The sequence below is a fragment of the Pezoporus flaviventris genome, unplaced genomic scaffold, assembly GCF_033815535.1.
Source record: "Pezoporus flaviventris isolate CSIRO_AGI_PZ_B2104156 unplaced genomic scaffold, CSIRO_AGI_Pfla_v1 ptg000007l, whole genome shotgun sequence".
Classification (NCBI taxonomy): Eukaryota; Metazoa; Chordata; class Aves; order Psittaciformes; family Psittacidae; genus Pezoporus; species Pezoporus flaviventris.
Window position 1 is genome coordinate 23,681,998 of NW_026892555.1, and position 9,038 is coordinate 23,691,035.

Genomic DNA, 9,038 nt, shown 5'->3' on the forward strand with positions numbered 1-9,038 from the left:
TGCTCTGTTCCGCCTAGGACAGGCAGCGCAGCCTTCCAGCAGAGCTCATGGCACAGCTGGCTGCCCGGAGAGCGGCAGGCTGCTGCTGCTGCCAGGGAAGGGCTGCACTGAGCCCCCTTTTCTCCTCACGGTACAGGAAGTTTTAACTTCTCTAACAGGTCACCAGCAAGACAAGTCAACACTCTGGGACTGGGCAAACAAGGGGGAGGTTCTTGAAATCATTTCTGTTCCAGGTTTGGCTTGGGTACAGCCTTCATTATGCGTGTGTAAACCCAGAGAAAAACTGTGTTTGATTAACAGCGTAGTTCGTTGGGAGCATGAGTGCTTTCCCCTGCTCAGAAATTAACCCTAAAAGTAAGTACTTGGGGAATAAACTGTGCAAGAGCCTGTGCTATGAGGCAGAAAGAGGCCACCGGTGGGGTTTCAGCATGTGCTTGGTGGGTTTTTCTGAGAAAAGCATTTACAGGCACAAGTGTCACCAGCCAAAGCAAACAGGGCAATTTCCCCTTTGCTTTAGATAAAATCAGTCCTTGGCAACAGGAGAGAGAGCTGCAGCATCACTGGATTTTGGATGGGATGTGAGCTTTGAGCAGTTTTATGGCTGCTTACAGCCTTCCTTTAAACTCTTTAGCAATGCCTTGGGGCCAGGAGCATAACTGGACCCTACTGGCTTGGGCTGATGGTTACAAACGCCCGGGGGCCAGGGGAGCTGACCTTTAAGCTGCCAGCATGCCCCCCACACTGAGAACCATCAGGTTGGTTTGGAGAGGTAGTCTGGGGAGAGAAATGCACTTTGGGGGTACCCAGGCCTGTGTCAGGAGCCCTGCAGGAAGGTGCTTGCTGCTCCCCACCTTGCTGATGGCATAGGACTCTACAGAGAGTTTGATTTGCAATGCCTGGGCAGGATTGTATTATTTAGGTTGATTCGGAGAAAACTCCAGGAACAAACTTGCCAGCAGAGTTTCAAGTTGACAAGCAGGTATTCCTTATTGCGGCGCCGGGAGACACGGGGGATAGCTCCTCCTAACGTGTGTCCCCGAATTGCTATACAGGTCATCCCTATATGGTCACTGAGCATATTACATCATTTTCCAAAAAGTTTCCGGCATGCATACAAAATTGTGGTGGTCTTTAAGGGTCGTTTACTTTTCCCAACAAGCTTAATTAACATTACAGACATAGCAATCATCCTGGCCGCCTACTTACCAGTTAAACTGCTCTCATCCTGGGCATCTGCTAGTCCCGGATGCTCCCTAGTAGGTGCTTACACCAGCTTAATGGGTTTACTAACACCCCAAGCATAGCAATCATCCTGTCCTTTTACTCATCAGTTAGTTTATCTGTGCCCACCCTGGACATCTGCTAGTCCCAGATACTCCCCATCTCCAGGTCCTGTCCTTCTATTCTGCTTTTCTCACACCTTTTGTACTGAGGTCTTGAGGGCCTGAAACTATGTCAACTACCTTCAAGCACCGCAGTTATTTTCCATTACAAAGCCATCAAACTTAACATTACTTAGAACTGATTACATTTTGTATTTTTGTGCCTCCTTGTCTCAAGATGCACATACCCTCTGCTGGCTTCTGTTCTTGAATTAAAATGGCATCTTCTGTCAGTAAATACATGTTTCCTGAAACTGCTCCAGAGTGCTTTTTGGCCTGTTAAGATGTCCCATGGAGAGGCAGATGAGTTTCCCTGTTTCTTAGCAGGAGCTCCAGATGGTTTTGCTGTTTATCAAAAGGAACCGCAGACACACAGCCTTCCCCTCAACCCAGCACGTGCACAGCCTTTCTCTTGCTGTTTACCACATCATGGGAGGCTTTTCACTTTGTGCATTCAATTTCTGGTGGTTTCACCCTGAGTGACAAATGCAGCCTCGATGGCTCTTGAAGCAGATGCAAGGCGTTCACCAGAGAGGGGCTTGGGAGGAGCTACTTGCTCACGAAATCGTTTTTTTTCCTCATGCAGGAGTAAAACCAGTTGCAGAGTCACGAGTCAGAGAGTAAGGCACTGGCACAGGGTGCCCAGAGCAGCTGTGGCTGCCCCATCCCTGGCAGTGTTCAAGGCCAGGCTGGATGAGGCTTGGAGCAACCTGGTCTAGGGAAGGTGTGCGTGCCTGTGTTTGGAGCTAGACAATCTTTGAAGGACCCCTCCAACCAAAGCCATCCTATGGAAGCATATCAGGCTGCCTTGGCTGGGCACCCACAGGCAGCCAAACGTGGCCACACACCCAGGAGGGAGCCCAGGGATCAAACAGGAGTATCAGCGTGTCTAGGCTCCAGACACCACACCTGCAGGCCGCAGTCACGTATGTACTGTGGGTGTCCTGAGCCTTTGTCACAGCTTGCAGATGGCAAATCCAGGGCTGTAGGCACCTTTCTCAAGACATGCTGTATTTGCTGGGAAAAGGGAACCTCTCTGGTAATACTAGGATCAGATCTGAATACAAAACTGTGTGAGAAGGTGTCAGCACAGGGTGGGTGCCTCTGCTGCATGGGCTTGGGGTCCCCCACTCTCGTCCCAGCTCAGTGCACATCAGGCAGGCCAGTTGCAGACAGCCAGGGATCGCGGCGGTACCAAACAATCAGCACACATTTACTGCATGCTCCTCTAATGACAAAGGGGCTTCAGGGAAGAAGCACGCTGGGACTGCTTTGTATTCCCTGCACGATGCAAGACAACATCCAGAGGAGCTGGTGGACCTGAGCTGACACTGAGGCTTGCTCTGGTGCACTGGGGCCAGGCTCGGCCCCCTGCCCTGGGAACCTCTTCCCAGACCTGGCTCCTTCACTTGCTCCTCCTCTCAGCTGGTGCCACCAGCATCATCCTGGCCCTGCAGGGCAGCAAACCCTGCCAGGACTCCTTGCCTACTGACAGCCCTCTGAGCTGCTTGCCCGTTTGAATCCATCTCAGTGCAGCCGTAGCACAGACAATGTGAGGGGCCAGGGCTGGTTCCCAGCGGTGGGCTGGTCTCTAGGGGTGTTTGTCACTGAGCACACACACCCGCAGTGCTGGCTTGCTCTCCTTGCAAACTCTATTATACCATCCTTGAGCTGAGAGACCAGCAAGGGGTGTGAAAAACAGCTAGGGTTTTGCACTCCAGCATGTACACGGGCACAGGAGGTGGAAACATCCACCTCCTCTAATTACACACTGCTGTTTCCAGTACAGCTTTTGTAGCTACCAGTGTTACCACAATGACTTGGGGGGGGGTTAAACCTTCCCAAATTCTCTGCACTCATTTCAAGCTCTCTCAGTTAAAGCAGCTGCAACTGAGCACTGCTGGAAAAAAAGGGAAGGTGAGGAAGCTAAAAGCCTCAGGAAACAAAAGCTATTCCCCAGAGGGGATCAACTCCTTTCTGCTCCTCCATCTAGTTACATTTAAATGTGTCTGCTGCTTAACTGCATCCTTAAGCATCCCAGCCCTTCCCTGGTAATGGTTGCTGAGGCTGCAGCATTGCCCCTGATGACAGTGGTGGGGAATCCAGGGCTGGGTCAGTGGAGCTGGGAGCACCCAGTGGCACCATCAGAAGAGGCTCCATTACCTCATATGCTCTTCTGGCTTGACATCTGGTGAGAGGGGGCAATGAATATTGTTATTTCCAAGAAGCGTGTCACTGAGCCATCACTCTGCATTTATTAATGCTGTCAGGAATACACCACTGGAGAGCAGGACTGGCTCTAAACAGCAGCAGAGGTTGAGGAAATTGCTGTTTGCTTGCATTGTTCAGGTGAGGAAGCAAAGCTTTCCCACTGACAGCAGCCGACCCTCCCTTACGGCAACCTATGTAACCTGGGTGGGGTGTGTGTGTGTGTCACAGCTGCATATCTGCAGCTCCAAAACAGACAGCATCACTGCAGGACCCTGCTCCTTCTGTTGCCAGGCCAGATGGTTCTGATCCACAGGTCTCAGATCCAGCTCTTTCCCATTACCATGCTCCCAGATCCCTGAGACTCATCACAGCATCTCCAGCCTCCAAATGAATTTACTGTTTTGCCTTCCAAACAGCATATTGCTGGGCTCTCTGCAAATGCAAATGCAGGATGTCATCTAAGAGGGATAACATTCAGCAAGATCAGTGTTAGCCAGGAATGAGGGTGCCAGCTGCCTGTGCAAACCGAGCAGACATACTCTATTTTTTGTTTTGGAACTGTGATCATGTCTACACAGAGGAATTTGACAGGCTTTGTCTCGTCCCTATGGAGAGGAATGCCTCACTGTCCCTGCGGGTTTGGGATGATGCGGGCAGAACCCAGAGTCTCAGCAATTTCTGCACTAAGCTCGGGTGCCCCATGATACAACCGAGCTCTGCACAACAAGCTGGGCACAAAACACTGTCTGTGTGCCCTGACGAGCATCCAGAAGGGTAGGAAATATTGAGAGTGGGAAATGCAGCCTTTCCTTTGCACAAAAAAGCACACTGTGTCTCAGACTGTGACCATACACTTTTAGGAGAAACAAACACCTGTGAGGTAACTCTCCCGGCATCGTCTCTGCTCCTATTTTCAAGGCAATGCCATAAATACTGAGCTTCCAGCAAAGCTGTTATTAAACATACAGATATCAGCATAACTTCTGCATCCCCTTGCCAAGATTCCTGGGGTTCAGCTCTCTGTGGGCCCAGGTGAACCTGGAAGTGAAGAGGTGAGGGGAAGGGCTGGTGTAGGAGGGGTGGCAGCTGGGGATGTGCCTCACAGCCAGTGCCCGGATCCATCCTCCCCTCGGGCTATGGAAGGAGGTGCTGCCCCCCACCATGCCCCCGCAGCTCCATGGTGCTGGAGAGGATTCAGGGGAAACCACTGCACATGAAAGCAACATCCATTCATCCCAGCTCGCTGGCTGCAGTGGGATACGGGTGGGAAGGGGCATCAGGCCAGGCTCCTGGAGATTCTGAGCTGTTTGCTCAGGAGGGAGGTCAGTGCAACTCTTCTTGTCCCAGGGATCAGGCAAAGCCCAAAGCAAATATCTCCAGCCAACATTTGCAGGCAGAACTGGAGACCTATTTCGTGCCATGATTCGAAGGGGATTATTTTCCTGCAGTTGTAAACCAGGGTGGGAAGGTCACGGAGACAACAACAGGGTTAGAGGTTGTTTTTTTCATGCCAGTTTCTTCCATGCTGTGTGAGACTTCTTGCCACACAGAGCTGTAAAATGGGAATTCAGTAAGTGCTGTAATAGCACTTACGCAAAACCTCCTCCCAACCCAACCACAGAAAGAAACCATCTAGATCTGTCTCTTGTTCTAGGCTTTTCTAGTAACTGCTTTAGAGCTATGACAAGTATGTTTCCTTCTCCCTGCTTAGATGTAGCCTCTGCTTTTGATACCATGACCACCACAGGTTGTGAGGAGACTGCCTGGTGTGGGCTTAGCTGTCACAGATTGAAAAGAGAACAGTTCTGAACACTGAAAGAGAATTCTCAGTGTCAGCTAACCTGGTGCTGCTCCTGATCTTGCAGAGCTGTTCCACAGGTGAGCTTTGAGCATCCAGTGTTTCCGAATTAATCTCTCACCTCTCCCCAGCTGCCAGACTTACAGCTATTCCTGCTGTGATGGAGGTCACTTGGGAAAACAAAGCGAGTGGCAGGGCTTGTAGAGCACTAGTATGTAGGCAAAGCAGTCTGGATCAGCGAGGGATACAGGTGGTCAGGGCTCCAGACCATCAAGGCTTACTGAAGCACTACCAAGGTAAGATGGAAGAGTTCATCTTAGAGAGGATATTTTAGGAGTGTTATCATAGTGTCACCCTCCCCTAGTCACCAACTGCCCATACACCCCCTTCAGGCTGAACACAGCCAGCCAAACCCCTGAGCCTGGCGTGGCTGGCATTGCTGCACTGCCCAAGCTGCAGCAAGTTGATGGGCAGGGAGGAATGCCGACTGTCATGCCAGTTGCCCTTCTCACCTCTGGTACCATTTACCTCAATCACACACTCGCCACTAAATGAATGCTGTAGTGAAATACGAATCAACCAAGTCCTCACTAGTCAATGAAACCTGTGAATTTTAAACATAGTACTGAAATTTCTGTACAAGTTATAATTATTTGTGGGATTAACTGTTTTGGTGTCTAACTCCTAAAATGCTTGTCAAAAAGGAACCATCTCATTCCATCAGTTGTGGCTATTCAAAAACATACCCTCTGTTGCCTCACTGACTGGACAGTCCTCTTTTTACACGTGTCCTGACAGAGCTTCTCTGCACTGCAGAGCCAGTAGCAGCCTCCTGCTCTGCTCTGAAACCCCCATGCTCATGGGAGGAAGAGCATGTTATGGGCTTGGGTCAACAGATTTTACAAATGCAAAACAACTCCAATCCTTGAAAATATTTTATTGCTCAGAGGGAGAGATGTGAGAGGGTTTGAGATGCCATGTGATTAAATAAAACATTTAGAAACTTGGAAGACACTCATTACAATAACAGCACAGTGTAGCTGCATGTTAATTTTAAAAAAGGAAAAACATTAAGTTGGAAATAAAATCACAAGAGACATTCCTTGAACAAACACGAAGCAACAGGAGAACAAAGCACAGTCAACGCATTTCAAGTGTTCACTGGACAGCAAGGATGAAGAAACGCATCTATGAATGCTATGAACGCCTGGAGCTTTTGACTCCTGTAATTATTTCCTAAATCATGTAAAGTGCCTATGTTAGCTGATTTAACAGCTTAGATAAATGACCTGGAAAAATAAAACACAACGGAGTAGTGTGCGCACTGAGGAGAAAAGGGCACTAAGCAACTGAACTGTTTTGACGTTTTCAGATTAATTTATCATTTATCTTTAACAAGAGTTGCCTGTAGCAGTAGTTCTTGCAAAGTGGAAGGTCATCAAAGCTTTCACATGCCCTTCTGAGCAGCACATAATTAAAGGCCTATCTAAAGCAAACTCAAAGCATGACTTTTGCACAGAAAGGTGTCGCTGGTTAAGCAAAAGCATTGACAACAGGGTACAGAGGGAGAGCTGAAATGTCCCCACTACTGCTGGTACTGGGCTAATTAAAACTACAAGTCTGTGTCTACAGATGGCACTTGCTTGCAGGCATTCCCTGATTTACCCTGGTCTGGCTACTATGTTTTAGCTATTCTGGCTGAAGTTGGTCCTAGGTCAGACCATTCTGGTACATTTGAAGTGTGGCTCTGTTCCCTAGAATACCTTCATGACCATGAACACATCATCAGAATTCACACAGACAAAAAGCCTGAGGCTGTTACCATTGTCAGTGACATACAGTACTATTGCTGGAAAGTGATAATAAGGAAAGATCTCTATTAGGATAATTCATTAGGGTTGTACTTGATCACTTATGGACCACAGCAACTTTCTATGCCCCTTTAGTCACATCAGTCACCTTGAATAAATCTGGTCACATAAGAAAGAGTATATTTCCTCTTATACACTGACATTTCAGTAGGACTTGTAAGAACTGGAATATTAAGTTTAGCTAAGCTATGCTAAGCTATGGACCAAAGAAATACATGGACATCATGTCAGCTTAACTACTGCCTTGCTAATGTCCTGCTGCAGACCCTTCTTCAGATGGCTCCTTGGCTTAGTTTACAGTTTTGGCACTCAGTAGATCACTGACAGGAAGTATGACAGAAACCCCACAAGTAATAAATCATACAATCATGATACTCAGTAGAATACACTTTTTTGGCTACTTTAATGGATGCAGCACCTAATGGACACTTCCATCTCTACATTCACTATAAAGGCAACAACAATAATTTTATTTAGAGTGTACACTTCACTGTTGGAAGTTTTGTATTTGCACCTTTTTTTTTGCAGCATAGTGTGCACCAACAAACTAAGCATTGTGCACATAGACAGAAGTAAGGAAAGCAGGACATGGAAATGTCTGTGCTAAACTGCATATTGATAAATGGATGTCCTGCTACAAATCAACTCTTCAGTCATCTCTCTTACTACAGACTTACTGACAGACACGTTCTATCAGTTAATAGCAACTATATTGAACTAGCAAGTTACACATCCTTTGCCAACACTAAAAGCAAATATATTAGAGCCAATAGTGACCCTGAGGTTTATGTCCATGTTCCAGTAGGTTTAAGATCATGATAGTATGATGTAGTATCAAAATGAGAACAAGTTCCTTTTTATAAAGCCAAGCAACACCTGAAACAATGCTGCTTCAACTCAGATGAGCACACTGGCATTGGAAATCTCCTAGTTCCAGCTAATCATGTCCTCAGTCTCTGTTTTGGTATAAACACACTAACCTTGGCTTACATTTTTATGGTGTTTTTGCTGGTGAAAGTCCCTTGTGGAATCATCTAAGGACAGTAACAGGTATAAAACCAGCAAACACTATTCAGGTTTAACCATTTACTGAAAAACATACTTCAAAAAAGGTAGGGAGACTTTTCAGAGGCACATATGGGAGGTAGACACCTCACTTTAAGGTGTTTTGAAGGCCATTCATAATCTCCCTTAATACTTAATAAGTGGCACTTGAATAATTATTAACTTGTTTAAATTCCAAAAACATAATAATGGTAAAATGATTATGGTCTCTGGGTTATACCTAAAGGTAATAAAGCCAGAAAGTTCAGAGAGATGAGAGAGAGAGGTACATGAGCATAGATAGGCACCTGTGAAAACACTTCTAGAAGGATAAGAACGATTGCTTCTGCTTCACTTGTGTGGAAACAGCACAAAAGCATTACTGTTACTTCCCCATGCATTTCACATCAGATGACAGAAGATCAGGAACAAACCCCCAGCACCTACAAGCATCTCCGCTGCTCTATCATAACTAACCTGTTTTTCTGCATCACTGTAACACTACTGAATCTCAAACACAAGGAAACTTGGTCATATCTAGTCCACACCCAAGAAAAAACTCCGAGAAGAGACAAAAGCACACAATACTATCACACAGTAAAGAACAGCTCAAATTTCAAGTTGGAGTCACTATAAATAAGAGATCTTTAAAAAGTCCTCCTGAAATAGTAGCTTACTTGAGAACAAATCCTGTGCTGTGTAAAACTGTGTGTTTGATATACATTGTACCTC